This window comes from Poecilia reticulata, chromosome 3 (genome assembly GCF_904066995.2).
Source record: "Poecilia reticulata chromosome 3, P_reticulata-male-v2, whole genome shotgun sequence".
Taxonomy (NCBI): Eukaryota; Metazoa; Chordata; class Actinopteri; order Cyprinodontiformes; family Poeciliidae; genus Poecilia; species Poecilia reticulata.
The window spans coordinates 32,290,459-32,305,610 of NC_088832.1; the positions used below are offsets into that span (position 1 = coordinate 32,290,459).

General features: G+C 37.0%; 1 protein-coding gene and 1 long non-coding RNA gene across 2 annotated transcripts in view; one reads left to right on the plus strand and one right to left on the minus strand.

Annotated features, from left to right (window-relative positions):
* Positions 1 to 15,152, minus strand: part of nav2a (neuron navigator 2a) — a 266,796-nt gene that overhangs the window by 204,008 nt on the left and 47,636 nt on the right. The gene's annotated exons all lie outside the window — the stretch shown is intronic.
* LOC145551170 (uncharacterized) lies at positions 11,307 to 14,345 on the plus strand. Its single transcript, XR_014087012.1, has 4 exons — positions 11,307 to 12,252; positions 12,938 to 13,012; positions 13,500 to 13,710; positions 13,798 to 14,345. It is a non-coding gene; the product is annotated as an uncharacterized LOC145551170 (long non-coding RNA).

Consider the following 15,152-nt stretch of genomic DNA (forward strand, 5'->3'; position numbering starts at 1 on the left):
AGGCGCTTTGAAGTTAAATTTCTTTATGTTCAGCCCCCAAAGCTCCTCTCCTGCTGCTGCAACGCTAAACGCAGAGAAATAAAAGGAGCAAAGTGAAGAAAATGTCACGGCGGAACAGAAACCCCACAGAACTGCATGTGACTCAAAAAAACCAGCATAGTTTATTTTATTAGCATCACATTTCAATTTCTGTCAGAATTATCCGCCCTGTAGGAGGCACTGAAAATTTAAACATGTCCAAAATAAAATAAACAGCATTTAGGTTTTTGTTTCATCTAAAACATAAACAACTCAAATGTTAAATTAGAAACATGGCCAAGTTTTTAATCCTGCAGACAAGAGAAATCTCAACCAAATTAACCTCAGGAACAACCCAAGGAGCGTGTGATCGTCTTAGCTAAAGGTGATGCTTCCTATGCATTTTCAGATTGAAATTTCTAAAGTACTAAAAGTACAAGAGTACATCAAGGCCACTGTCACAAGAGAAAACGAAATAAAGTAAATGTCCGCCAAAGAGTTTGAATGAATGAATCTGACAATATTCATGTACAATGAGATTAAAGGAAAGAGTAAAATAGGAATTTCCTTGGAAAAATTTTTTATTATAAATTAGTTTATTAGAGTTTCAAAAGTCAAAGATTTTCAATTTCACAAGCTCAGAAAATGTCGGTATTTTTCTAGAAAATATGTGAAATTAATCTAAAAATTTTGGAGTTTTTTTTTTTCTCGCAAATTTTTGACTTTTGAAGCTAAAACATTTCCAAGCTTAAATCTCAACATTTCACATTTTTTCCCACAAATTTTCTACTTTTGGAGCTCAGAGATTTTCTTGTGTTTTTCAGAAAATTTCTGAGATAAATCTGCGTGTGTTTTTTTTTTTTTGGTGGAAATTTACTCCTCTTTTCTATTTGCAATGGCTCTAGGACATCGTCGTAGAGACCACTTACTACATTCTTGTAGGTCGTGAAGGAGGCTCCACTTCTGCTTTTCAAAGATGTAGTGTTGCATAATTGCACATCTGTTTGCAGTCATTTTCATGTGTGAGTGTTTAAACGTTGAGTTCAGCTTATTTGGATTTGAAGTGACAAGACATGAATGATTTTGTCCAACAAAAAAATATCATGTGCACGTTTCCTATAGGCCACAGACACATCCTAAGCATAATAAAAAAAAAGCCAAAAAATACATAAATCTAATTTAAGTGTAATTTATGAGAGCAGTCAGATCCCAGGACCGTGTTTAGCAGTCACATGGTCTCCTCCCCTTGCCAGGATGAACCATAAACTTGCCACCCAAAATGTATGAACACATCATATTACACCCAGCAGAGATTCCTCCTGCTGGTTTCACCCCTGAGGCTCCATGATTGGCATTCATGCGCGAAATATTTGCCGCAAACTCCCAAACCAGTCTCATTAGAACTGGTTTGGGAGGTGTGAACGCCGCCCAGATCGTCGCCCCGTCAACACCAGCAGGTGTGAAAGCAAGACGACGACACGTCTTGGTGTCAGTTTCAGGTCTGGGCCAACGACGGTGAGATTACAGCACTAATCCAATGTTTGTCTGACACCAGCCCTGATCCTTTAATCCAGACTGATGTTGCCGTGCCATCATTGGCCGGTCGGCGCGCCAGCAGCCAAACACGCACCGCAGGATATTAACACCAGCTGCTGCGCTCAGCTGTGTCACAATCCCACAACATGCATGCATACATTTATGCATACACAGATGGGGAAAGTGTGAATAGCTGGGGATCACAATGTATTCACTTCAAAAAGCTCACACAGCTCAATACCAGACCGAGGAAAACGCACAATAGCTCATTTACCACATTCATCCCACTGTATGTTAAAGAGCTGATAACAGTGCAGCTCTGTGTGTGGGCTGGAAAAAGGTCAGTTCATCAAGTTACTCTGATTAAAAAAGAAAAAATGAGAGCTACAAAGCTTTCCTCAAATACAGCATCCATTTTGCACACTGTATCTGAGCTACTTACACTGTTAAAATGCTAATTTCACCTCAAGGTAACAGGAATAATAATTCAATAATGCAACTGATATGAGAAATTATGCACCAGCACTCACCTTTCATTCCAATTTTATACTGCAAACACAAAAACTTACCAGGTATTTATGGTCTAGTTTTGAGCGTAAATATCTTAGAACACCTGAAATGAGACAAAACATAATTATTTCAGATAACTTTCCAGCACGATATAGGAGCTAATAATTTCTTTATATATATATATATATATAGTTCTAGTTCCACTGACAGATTATTTCACTTATAACAAGAGATTTTCCCATGTAGAAGCAAGTGAAATAATCTACAATGTAACAATACAATTTCTCAAAACAAGATGGCCGCCCTGGGTGCATGACATCACTATGAAAATTAATAGAGTAGTCTATTCAAATGCAAAGGAGATGTTCTGCAAACGGGCAAGGATTCTTGTTTGGTAAATATAACTAGTTATTGTCTTTTTTGTCCCCAATATCTTAAAATTTACAAAGGTAAATAGTTTTTTCTTAAACCTGATCATGTTTCCTGTGTTTACTCTTATTTCATTGGCATTTCCTGATCGTCAAACAGTAGCTGTGTTTTCATTACAAATGTGTGAACGTGAAATGGATCTCTGATGCAGAACAAAAAGAGAACCCTGCCTACAAACCTCTGTCTCGGTTCAGTTAAAGGGAAATCTGGTTCAAATGCATAAGAACGCCAAGCGGAGTTATTAATTATTAATTTTAACCCAAAGATTGTACATGTGGGGGAAAAAAAATCTTGATTTTCTAAAAATTCAATTATCAAACACCAAAAACTCGTTTAATACAATAAACTCGATTTATCGCCCAGCTCTGTGCGTTTCACCTCAGGTGGTTGAAACCAGACAATAGGGAACAACTACCAGGATAATTTAGCAAAGGTACCTGTAATGCCGAGCAACTTACTTTAAAGGCATCCTGAGGATTTATGACCACCGTGGAGTTCAGCCGGTGAGGTTTGGAGAAGCCTGTCGGGTTGTAAATTGGAGCTGTAAACTCGCAGTGTCTGCTGGTGATCTGCAGCAGCAGGAGGGAGCCTTTGTAGCGCCGCTCCAGGTATGAAAACAACCTGCCTCGAGTTGCGGAGGGTCGCACTCAGGAGCTTCAAGCATCTGGGCCGCATGTGTGAGAATATGTGAGCTGGCATTACAGGGGACGTGTTGCGCAAAATTCACATTATTGTACTTGCATTTGAGTTTCTACTGCTTTTAAAAACGTCCCAGTCGTTTTCTGGGAACATGTTAATGGTTTTTTTTGGCATCTGGAAAATTAGCCTTTTCAAAAACTTTCCGAATGTAACGTCCCAAATCAGCAGGCCCTGACCTTTCACCTAGTAATCCCAGTGAAGCCCAGCCTGTTACCTAGCAACCCCAGCCGAGTTCCGCCCGTTACCTAGCAGCCGCAGCCCAGTTCCGCCCGTTACCTAGCAACCTCAGCTGAGATCCAGCACGTTTGGTCACCTAGTTTTATCACCGTAAGCACAGTACAATGGCTTCTGGAAACACAACTGTTTTGTTGTTGACTTACCATCCAGAAACCACTTGCTTCACTCTTGTTGGTTGTGCAGGAGGCTCTACTAATGCTTTTCAAAGATGTATGGTTGTATAATTATTTGTCTGTTTGTGGCCAATGTTATGTAAATATTGAGTTGGAGGCCGTGGGCAGCAGAAACTTATTTGGGTTTAAAGTGACAAAACGCTCTAAAACAGCTCATTATGAGAGGAACTCAGACTAGGAAGAACAGAGCAGACTAAAATATTATCTAAAAATGATTTTGTGTAAAAAAAAATTGTAATGAAAACGTTTTGTATAGATCACAGACCTATCCAAGTAAGCATAATCATCACCTGGAAGAAAATGTATATTTTTCCAGCTTCATTTTGCTCATAGTGGCCTTTTTTCTTCAAAATGCAAAACACATAAAACGTTATCAGCTGAAGTCAGATTCCCATTTAACATTTTGTATGTAGGATTTCACCAAGAACAGAAGTGGGAAAACAAACAGCAACAGCCGTTTGGTAACAGCAAGCTTTAAAACAATTCCCAGTGTTTTTATTTCTTGATCTAGATCCAGTTTCAAGTGATTGTTAACGGATTCCTAAATGTTCCCAGACAGGAGGAGACATGTCATCCCCTCCAGGATCAGATCTAGATCACATAAACCAAATCATCTGGATTCTTCCTGTTTAAATAAACAGAAACTTCACTCCAAGTGTGCTTGGATTTAAAAAAAAAAGTTATTTTATTAAGGTGCTATTTCCACTGGCAGATTATTTAACTTACATCAATCTTGTTAGAAGTTAAATGACCAACCAGTGGAACCAGAACCTTTCAATAAATATTAAGTAATTAATGACCGTCCTGAAAAGATACTTGATATTTGCACTAAAAACTAGAATAAAAAGTAGCTGTAGGTGTTGTTGCAGTGTATGGGCACTAACCAAATCAGTTGCTTTGCTTTTTTAGGGACACTTTCGTATTGTTGCCTCTGTTTTGTTTTATTTAGAAATTAAATGTATGAATGTTATTAAATTGGGTTTTCACAGTAAATTGTGTTCTTAAATTTACCTTGTAAAAAGTAGAACCTTTAAATTAGCTTTTACCTCAGGTTTAAATACATTTAACACACAAAACAAGAGGATAAATCTATCATTTATATCTATAATTGTTTTAGTTTCAAAAAAGCATGTAATGGTTCCAGCTAGTTTTATAGTATTTACCCATTAATTACCATTTATTTCGGTTAAAAAATGTTTCAGTTTTTATTTTTTGCTAGCTTTAGCTATTTATAATATGTTTAGGAGTGGTTGTTCCAAAATGCAAACGTCATTTTTCCATCAAAATCCCCATAAAGTACAGTCCAGGTTTTGGTTGTGACGTGACAAAAATGTGGAAAAGTTGAACAGTTATTATGAATATGTTTCCATGACACAGTCAGAGCTAAGCCTGCTTCATCTCCTCACATCTCCTACTCAGCGTTTCCATGCCGCCACAGAAACTCTGAGAAACGCCGTTCTCACACTTTCCATGTCGTCTCATCAAACAGGTAATTAAAAGCAGCCTCGACTGCCGCCTGATTGGAGCTAATGGTATGTTCGAGCTATGTTGGTGGCCCTCATACTGTACAGCTTTCCATTCAGTTAGAAGACACACACACACACACACACACACACACACACACACACACACACACACACACACACACACACACACACACACACCAGACGCTCAGGGTTAAAAAACAAGATGTCTTGCTGTGGAGGTGACAAGCTCTCAGGGTGGAGTTACTACCTACGAAGCTGGGAAAACGGGAAAACGGCTCCACTGTTATTCTTTCTGCTGGTGAAAGACAAATACACTGCAAAAACACAAAATCTTACTAAACAGATTTTGATCTAGTTTCTAGTGCAAAAACCTTAGTGCACTTGCAATAAAACAAAACTAACTTACAAGTTGGTTTTAAGTCAACAATTCCTTCATTTTTATTAAAAATTACTAGTTCCACTGGCAGATTATTTAACTTATGATTAAAAATATTATGTCAGTAAAGAACAAAAAAGAAAACAGATTGACAGGAAAACTTTCACGTTTTTAGAATATTGATGTCAAAACCATACACTGCAAAAACAAAGTATTTTTGGTCTTGTTTCTAGTGCAAATATCTCAGTATATTTTTTTTAAAAATTGACTTACAAGTAACTTTTCAGCAAGATTTAGAAGTTTGTTTAAAGTCAATATTTCCTTAACATTGGTGGGGAAAAATACGAATCTCACCGACAGATTATTTCATGCTATAAACGAAATAATCTGTCAGTGTAACTAGTACTTTTTTATATAAATTTGAAGGAATTATTGACTTAAAACAGACTTCTATAGCTTGATGAAAAGTTACTTGTAAGTTAATTTTGTTTTATATCAAGAGCATTAAGATATTTGCAGTAAAAAAATACTTGGTAAGTTTTGTTGTTTTGCAGTGTATGCCTTTCTCTGCAGATGCAAATAAATTTTTCCACCCGTCAGCGTTGAAATGAACGTGTTGACAGCAGGGCAAAATTTATGCAAATACGTTGCTAAAAAAAAAAAAAGGATTCTTAAGCAAAACTCCATGAGAGGAAAATGTTCCTGAAAGCAAAATGACTGAATAAGAACTAATCCAAGACGCTGTGTGACCTCCGGGCTCCTCTGTGGGCCGGAGGTCATCTGCAGCCTCTGATCTGCAGCGGAATCACAGAAACAGAAGATCTGCTTAGAAACAACAGCTGCAGCTTTCTGCATGCGCTTTGTTCTCCCTGCTAACAGCAGAGTAGTCTATTCAAATGCAAAGGAGATGTTCTGCAAACGGGCAAGGATTCTTGTTTGGTAAATATAACTAGTTATTGTCTTTTTTGTCCCCAATATCTTAAAATTTACAAAGGTAAATAGTTTTTTCTTAAACCTGATCATGTTTCCTGTGTTTACTCTCATTTCATTGGCATTTCCTGATCGTCAAACAGTAGCTGTGTTTTCATTACAAACGTGTGAACGTGAAATCGATCTCTGATGCAGAACAAAAAGAGAACCCTGCCTACCAACCTCTGTCTCGGTTCAGTTAAAGGGAACTCTGGTTCAAATGCATCTAAGAACGCCAAGCGGACCAAACTCAGGAAATGAACTACAGCGCAGGGCATTCTGGGTAAACAAAACCAAAACAAGCACGCTAGCTTAGCGCTAGCCTAGCGCTGTCTCATAAAATCTAACCCTCTTCATTTTTGTTTATATTTTGTGAAGGAGAAAGTCACACTCATGTCTTCTTTAAGGGTTTTCGTGTTATGTTTCTTGGTGCAGCGCCCCCACAGGCGAGGAGGGGAACAGGTTTTTACATTATTTTGGTTTGTTCGGCAGTGCAGAGAGAAAGCAAACTGCAGCAGTTGAAAATGTAACAAATGTTGCAATTTTGGTCTCCAATTGAATCAAGTTTATTGAACTATCCTGTGTGAAAGCACCTCCAGTTTTTTATCAGAAAACAGAAAGACTAAATGTATTATACCAATTTTCTTCCTATTGACCTCTCACCTTGGAAAATGACAGCTGATTTTGTAATGTTGCATGGTTATCTAAGGTAACTCTCAAAACGAATTTAAAATGTGAACTCTGCATTAACTGTATCTGTTTGAAAACAGTAAATCTTGCTGTCCTCACAAAGCCATCAAGGTTCACCTCTGACTCTAGCATCACTAAGTTACACTCATAGCAGGAAGACTGAAAGGAGATATTTTCAGAATGCTGTGCGGTTCTGGATTGGAGTCCAGTTAATATCCTATTAACTGATTACTGAATATTTTATCAGACATATCTATTGATATTGATCACGTCTCTATCGCAATATTTATTACTGATTTATTGTCCAGTTTATCCCTTTTCTCACATCGTTTAAAAGTCACTTACTCTATATTTATGTCTACATGTTTTTGGCTGCACCAGCTTTTATAAAAAGTTCAAACATTAACGGTAGATCTTAAACATAACATGTCACGTTTGTCGGATGGTTTACAAGCCTTTGCAGGAGCCAAGGGGATGCACTATTCCCAACAGAAACCCCGGCGTTCTGGCTTTCTTCATCTACAATCAATCATGCAGAAAGCGCTGTCATCTTGTTGCATCCAAACACTCTCCCCAGCCCCTCACCCCTTCTTCAGCAGGGGGGCTCTCATTACTGGTGACAGGTGAGCATCTCCCAGTGGGGCGGCACCAGTCAGGCCAGAGGCATGGGTGATGGGGAGATGAACCCAGACCGGCTCTCTCTGTCGGTGAACCAGTTTGGGTTGGAGAACAAACCGTCCCTGCGTGGTGGAGGGGCAGGAAACGAGCCAAAACAAAAAACGAGCGGCTATAGACGATGGGAAGGATTCTCTTTATTATTTATTAAGTAAAACTAATTCAATGTAGCTCTGATTTGAAAGAAATTTGAATTCATAGTTACTGTGTATATGGATTATCTGAGTTATGAAGGATAAACCTGCAGATATATATTTCATCCAACTGCTAATTCTCTTTAAAGGTGGCGTATTATACTTCTTTGAATGTGTTAGGATAGATTTATGGTCTCTACAAAACATGTTCATTACATTTTTTGCACTAAATCATTCTTAGATAATGAGATTCATCTGTTTTATGGTCTCCGTCACTTCAAATATAAATAAGATGCGCCCAGCTCAATGTTTACACTCGCACATCAAAATTTCTGCTAACAGATGAGCAATTATACAACCGTACATATTTGAAAAGCAGATGTGGAGCCTCCTGCACAACCAATGGATGGTAAGTCAACAACCAAATTGTTGTATTTTCCAGCAGCCACTGTACACTGGTAAAACCAGCTGACCAAACATGCTGGAGCTCTCTCATCTACTAACACATCAGCATCAAACCACTCAAACTGAGAAGATCATATTACATCTCAGCAACTTTATTCCTCATTAAATCGGCTTTTTTCTTGTAATTTTTTAATGTTATAGTAAAATTTTATCTTCATTCTGCTAATATTAAGACTATAATCTTGTTTCCTGGCCCTAATGTTCTGTCATCCAACTCTCAGAAGAGATCATTAAAATAACTTAAAATAAACATTTTCTGTCATTTGTAATTTCTTTTTAGAAACAAAAGCAACAAAAATCTTGATAAAAAAACACATCTGGTATAAAAAATATACATTTTTAAGCCGTATCAGTCAGCCCTAACCCTATCAAACCATTTTTTTGGACTTAGCAACAAGTTATTCTTTAAAAACTTTCCCTACAGAGACTAATCAGAATAATATAAATCAGATGCTTCAGACATTTTATCACTTCGATCTTCTGCCGTAAAGGCAAGAAATCTGTTGGAAATTATGTAAATATGTACACAGGCATCATATTCAATCGAATGTTAAAATTATCAAATAAATAAAATGTTTATATAATTTACCTTTACATTTTAAAAGCTTATTTTGTGCTCTTTTACTAAAGCAAATGTAATAAATACATGAATTTACAGAGTGAACAATAAGGGAATCAAACTCCGTATTTCAGACAGTTTTAAATAAAAATGTGTTGCTTCCTTGCATGTTTCTGCTGTTAACAAGGTGAGAGAACAAGCATCCATATGTGTGTCTGCAGGCAAAGCAAGTTAAAACACCTGCAATTATCCTCACTGTGCTCACCTTCCCTACTCAGCTGCAATAGGAAATAATGAAGAAGATGCAACATGCAATGAGAGAAATTATTAAAGGTACGAAGTGCCACGCCTCAGGCTGCTGTTAGACCCCCAACAACCAGAGAGCAGAGAGCGTTCAGGGGTAAAAGACAAAAACAAAACCCCGGGCTCTGAACTCTAACAGCCCATCACGACAAAGAGATGGACATAAAAACACAGACGACTCGTCCCCACTGAGAGCACGGCTGGAGATAAGAACTGTCAGAGATGAAAAGCAGCAATTACAGCGACGTGGCCGTCACCGCGTCACTGCAGGGTGAAGAAAAACGACACGCACAGAAAGGCAGAAATAAAAGCGTATCCACTATCAGCTGAAAGCAGGGTGTAATTAATTTCACAATGAGAAGTTCAGTAGAAACAACTGAAGTTTTATAAACATCTGTTGCATTTAGTACAAGCTTCCACACTGCATGCGTTAGAGCCATGCAGAAAAGTAAAATGAAATTACAAGACCAGAGTCACAATATTACAAGAATAAACATCTGAAATTGATGTCATAAACTGGCCTGTTTGAAAATCCCAGAGCAAAAGCTAAGGAAGCCAAAGTGGACTTTTCCCACATCTGGTTTTTTCTGCTGGTTTTCTCAGGTAACAAGTTAACTTCCAATTTTCACGAGATAACGATTTAATTTCTGGTTTTCTTGAGATGATGAACTAATTTAGCGATGGTTTTCTTCAGAAGAATTCATTTCCGGATTGTTTTCTCGAGATAGCGAGTTAATTTCCCATTTTCTCGCAATAAAGAGCTAATTCCCAGTTTCCCGCAAGTGCTTTTTCCCGCTGGTTTTCTTCAGATAACGAGTTAATACGTATCATGACGTATGAATACATTTATTTTGAAATAAACAAAAAACTACACATCAACTCTGACATCATTTTGTCCAAAATAATCTCGTTTTATAGTGACAACTGTCTCACACACAGTGTTACGTCACCTCTTTTAATTTAAACAATAATGGATTAAAAATTTTTAAATATGTTAATTAAGGTTTGTAAAAAAAACTTGGGTGTTAAAATGGGTAAAAGCTTATCGTTTCCTCAGATTTCGTTGTTTTTCACCATCACTGCCTGCAAAAGGTAAATAAACGCTCATTACGCCACATTAAGCAGCTAAAACACAGGATTTCTTTCCAGCTGAGGTATTTGAGCCACTTAGCGAATCCCCCCTTCTTAATGTTTAATGTGAGTCATCTGACATTCACACTGACATTTCTCCCCCCTGTTCTTTTGTCTGCAAAATCTCTACAAAACTCCACAAAAGGACGAGGAGGAGGAGGATCCTCTCTTCTCTTTCTACACACCCTCCATTATTTGTCATCCTGGCTCACAAAGGTCAGGTCATCCTCACAAAGTGAACGCTATTCGTTTTAATTGCCCTTTGTCTCCGCCTCCTTTTTTCCCCAGAGGTCAAAGCCTGAATCACAGGCCAACGTGAAAATTAATGCTTAGAAAATCAGGCTTTAAACCAAGTTTTAATCAATACGTTCTAAGTAAAAACTAGACAATAGACGATGCAAACAATCACTGCAAAAATACAAAATATAATATTATATACAAATATCCTAGTACACTTGAAAAAAAATCTAAAACAGCTGACAAGTAACTTTTAAGCAAGATGTAGAAGCTTGTTTTAAGTCAATAATTCCTTAATATTGATGAAAAAGTTCTAGTTCTGACAGATTATTTTACTTTTAGTAAGACATTTTCCCCATGTTATAAGTGAAATAATCTGCCAATAGAACTAACTTTAATCAATATTAATAATTTCTTTACTTAAAACAAGCTTCTTCTTGCTGAAAAGTAAATTTAAGTTCATTTTTGTCTAATTTAAACCAAAATGACTTGGTAATATGTTGTGTTTTTGCAGTTCACCTGCAGAAACTGGCTGAGGTTTTCACATAAAACACCACAGGAAACACATTTTATATATATTTTCTATATAAAAACTATCCAGATGTGTGGTGGCTGCACATTAACATGCAGGCGAGCTCGTACAAAGCAACAGGCAGAGATGCAGAGGTCAGATACACTGTAAAAAAAGTCCGTAAAATCAACAGTAAAAATCTGTGAAATCATGACAGAAAAATTTTGTAAAGAAAAACACAATTATATTTTGTTCATTTACCAGTATGATGTTGTATAACGTAGAACAGAAAATTATTGTAAATTTTAAAATGTGAAATTGTAAATAATATTGTATTTAGTTGTAGAAAACACAAATTTTGTATTGTTAATGAAAAAAGTTGGATCCTTCACAACATTTCAGCAGTGTAAAACTAACATTTACATTCTGTGATGATTAAATCCAAATGAATTGGAAGCTAGCTTACCATTTTTTTGCTAGGGAGAAGTAAGTTTGGGCTTCCCTGTTTAAGCTGTTGCCCCTGAGACCCAACTCCAGATAAGTAGAAGATGGACGGATGGATGGACAATGAAATAAATGAATAAATTAATAGATTTGGAAATTAATGTGGAATTAAGTAATTATGATTCCACATTGTTTACTTCCAATTTTGTTCACTAGTTATCTATTTATATTCACTTGTATTTTCCCACTTCTTTAGATTGTCATTTCCTCTTTAATTAATTCATTTACTTATTCTCTGTCAATTTTGATTGGATCATTTCTTCATATTTCACGTCTAACGTGGAGGAAACATCTGAATCAACAAGGAAGTCATGTACTTGCTTATTGGTACATGTATTTTATTTTTATTTATTATTTTTGCTAACACTGGATTTTTTACCTTCAACGTTGCCATTATAAGCTCAAAGTTCGGCTACTGCGAGAAAGACAGAGAACACCGCTTTGTGCTCAACTTCCGGTCTGTTCTGCTCTCTGACTGGTTCGCTTACCTGGCGCCTGAAAGCTGTTTTGAACAAGTTCGTACAACGGTTCTCATCTCAGAAGCTGAATTGTGCTCAAACCTTGACAAAGAAAAGAGCGCTGTTTGGACCTCGTCAGCTTTCAGCAAATGTAAGTTAAGCTTTGTTTTCTTCAAACGTAACGGTAATTTGTGTTTCTGGAAAGATTACATTTTGTTTTTAAGGCGTCATATTGCTTCTTGGAACAATATGCAGTAGAATCATTTTTTGCTACACCTGCAACACGTGTAACTTGTTGGGTAGGTTGAAATTGTTTAAACATGATTATATGTACATTTTGCTGTAAAACACTAGAATCATTGAGGGGCTATGTGTTGCATTGTAGAGTGCACAGAAACGAGCCCAGTTGTGTATTCAAATGCCTCGGCACAGAATGTAAGCGGACATTTTGTACATATGCAGCGTTTAAAACTCATTTTTACCGAGTTCACAACGTGGCTTCACAACCCGAATTAGCCAAAGTCATTGCTGCTAAATTGAAATGCACCATTTCATTGTGTGGGCACCAAAGCCAAACTGTGAAAGAAGTCGTTGCTCATTTAAAGGAGCATATAATGGAGGGGCGGCCGGTAGCATGTCCAGTAAAAGCCTGCAAAAATGTTTTCAGCGTCAAATCATCATTCACAGCTCATATGTCCCGTAAACATAAGATAAACATAACATAACACAGCATTGGTGGGTTTACTGAAAACTTTAGTACTTCTCAGTACTTTTGTAGGTACTGTGAAATCACAAGAAAAGACTTTCTTAATGATTCAAATGTTTGTGGTCCACAGCGAACCCCTGAAGCTTACAATTTGGCAGTCCATCATCGAGAGACTGGAAGCATTCAAGACATCAAAGGTGTCAAGGTAAACTCTGATTTCAACTCACTAAAGTCTTTTCATGTTTGCCAACCTGGTCTTCCGCCTTGCTTAGGCCATGACTTATTTGAGGGTGTCGTATCCTATGATCTTGCACTATACTTGAAATATTTCGTTAAAACAAAGAAATGGTTTACATATTCCCAGTTCAACCGTAGAATCAAGTAATTCAAGTACAAAGGATCAGATGCTCTCACAAAGCCATGCCCTGTCAACTCTGAGGCAATCAGGCTTTCAGGTCAAGCTGTTCAAAACTGGAACTTGCTGAGATTGTTGCCAGTAATTATTGGTGACAAGATACCGGGAGAGAAGTTTGACTAAAAATTTAAGGATGTACATGAATAAAAAGTGTGAATCAGGCACGATATTTTGTTTGACACTAAGTATGACTCTCTTTAATTTGTACATAGTTGAATACATGTTATATTACGGTGATCTTGTGTTTTTACCATTATTTTGTCTGATTTTATTCCAGAAATGGCTGAGCAAACATTTTTACGTAGTGCTATCAATGAAGTGTTGCCCGATCTTGCAGAGGCTTCAAAAGACATTCTCGAGGAGACTTTACAGTCAATTGGAGTAGAAACGTATGATGACTTCCAGTTCATTGTTGAGAAAGACTTGCTGTCTGTCAGCATTAAGACCAATTCAAACCAGAAAGGCACTTGCTGCTTGGAAATTCAGATGTAAGTAAAATTCTAGAAAATCAACCATTAAACACTGATATTCATATTCAGTTCTGATTACTTATTTTTTGTTTTGTGTTTTTGAAGGCAGGACCCCTGAAACCAGCAGGTCCTCAAGTAATGCATCACGAGATACTCCTCCATCACAGCAGTCTTTGTTCCCGCTAAGTGTGTCATCAAACTCCTCCAGCAGCAACCAGACATCTGCAGCAGACTGGGTGGACACCTTTGAGATACCATGGGAAAAGTTCTCAGAAGAACTGATGCAGGCATTAGAGTGTTAAAGAGTTGATGCTCTTACTTCTCTGCTACTTCAATGAAAATGAAGAAGCAGTGTTCTTCTGTGTGGAGGACACATGCCTAGCTGAAGAAGTACAGATGGAGAATGTCTCCTTGACTCCCACTATCATTGTGTGTGGTGAGTTCATTTTTGTTTTTCCAGTTTCTTTGACCTGTTGTCTTTTTTGTTGTCTTGTCCCCTTTCTTTGCACTTTTGTCCATCTGACATTTTCTTTAATAGTTTTTTTTATTCCAATTATTTTCTTAAGCTTTTACTATACTAATATTATTTTTCGTACTTTTTACTTAATTTGTTATTTTTCATATAAATGTCATTGTTTTGTTCTATCAGGAGTCTAAATGTATTTGTTCTTTCTCCTTAGGTCAATCCTGCTTCCATGCCAAACGATTCATGCTGAGTGTGGATCAACAGATTGGAAACAACAACATCTCCTGTTTTATTTCTGCCCTCTGCATGATGTTTGGGAGCTATTATTGTTTTTAACATACATTATCCATCGGGGCTGGCGTCTACACTGGACTTTCTGCAGAGGTATGAGTTCTTGTTTTTTTGTTTGTTTGTTTTTTAATTGTAGGCAGTTAAATTTGACTTTTGACAACTTTTATATCTTGAATAAAATGTTTATGTCTTCGTGAAGCACATTTTGATGTAGTTTTCTATTTGTCCTCTTTATCTTAAGGTGTTTCTTCTCAATCAACCCAGACAAGGGCAGTAAGGTGGAAGAAACCCGTAAACCCAGACTGCGTGTGAACCCCCGTGTCCTCACCTTGATCCAGGAACTTGCGGATCATGAGTGGCGTGATGTTTGAGAAAGGAATAAAGTCAGTGAGTTATCAAGACAGTGTTTAATCTTAACAGAGCTGAATAGATTTCTAAATGTATGTTGCATCTCACACAGTGTCTTCTGAAGTTAAGAAAGTAGAAAAGACATATTTATATTTGTTCAGTGGCTGAATTTTGTTCCATGTCAGAAAGGGCAAATGAGAATTTCATTGAAAATATGTTTTCAATTAAAATGTTTATTTGTTTCTAAAAAAATATATTGAATTATCATTATAGATACAGTTTATATTGGGCTTCCTTGTGTTTTTAATTTGCATTTAACTGGTAAATGTTTGTTGAAATTTGATTATTTATAGAT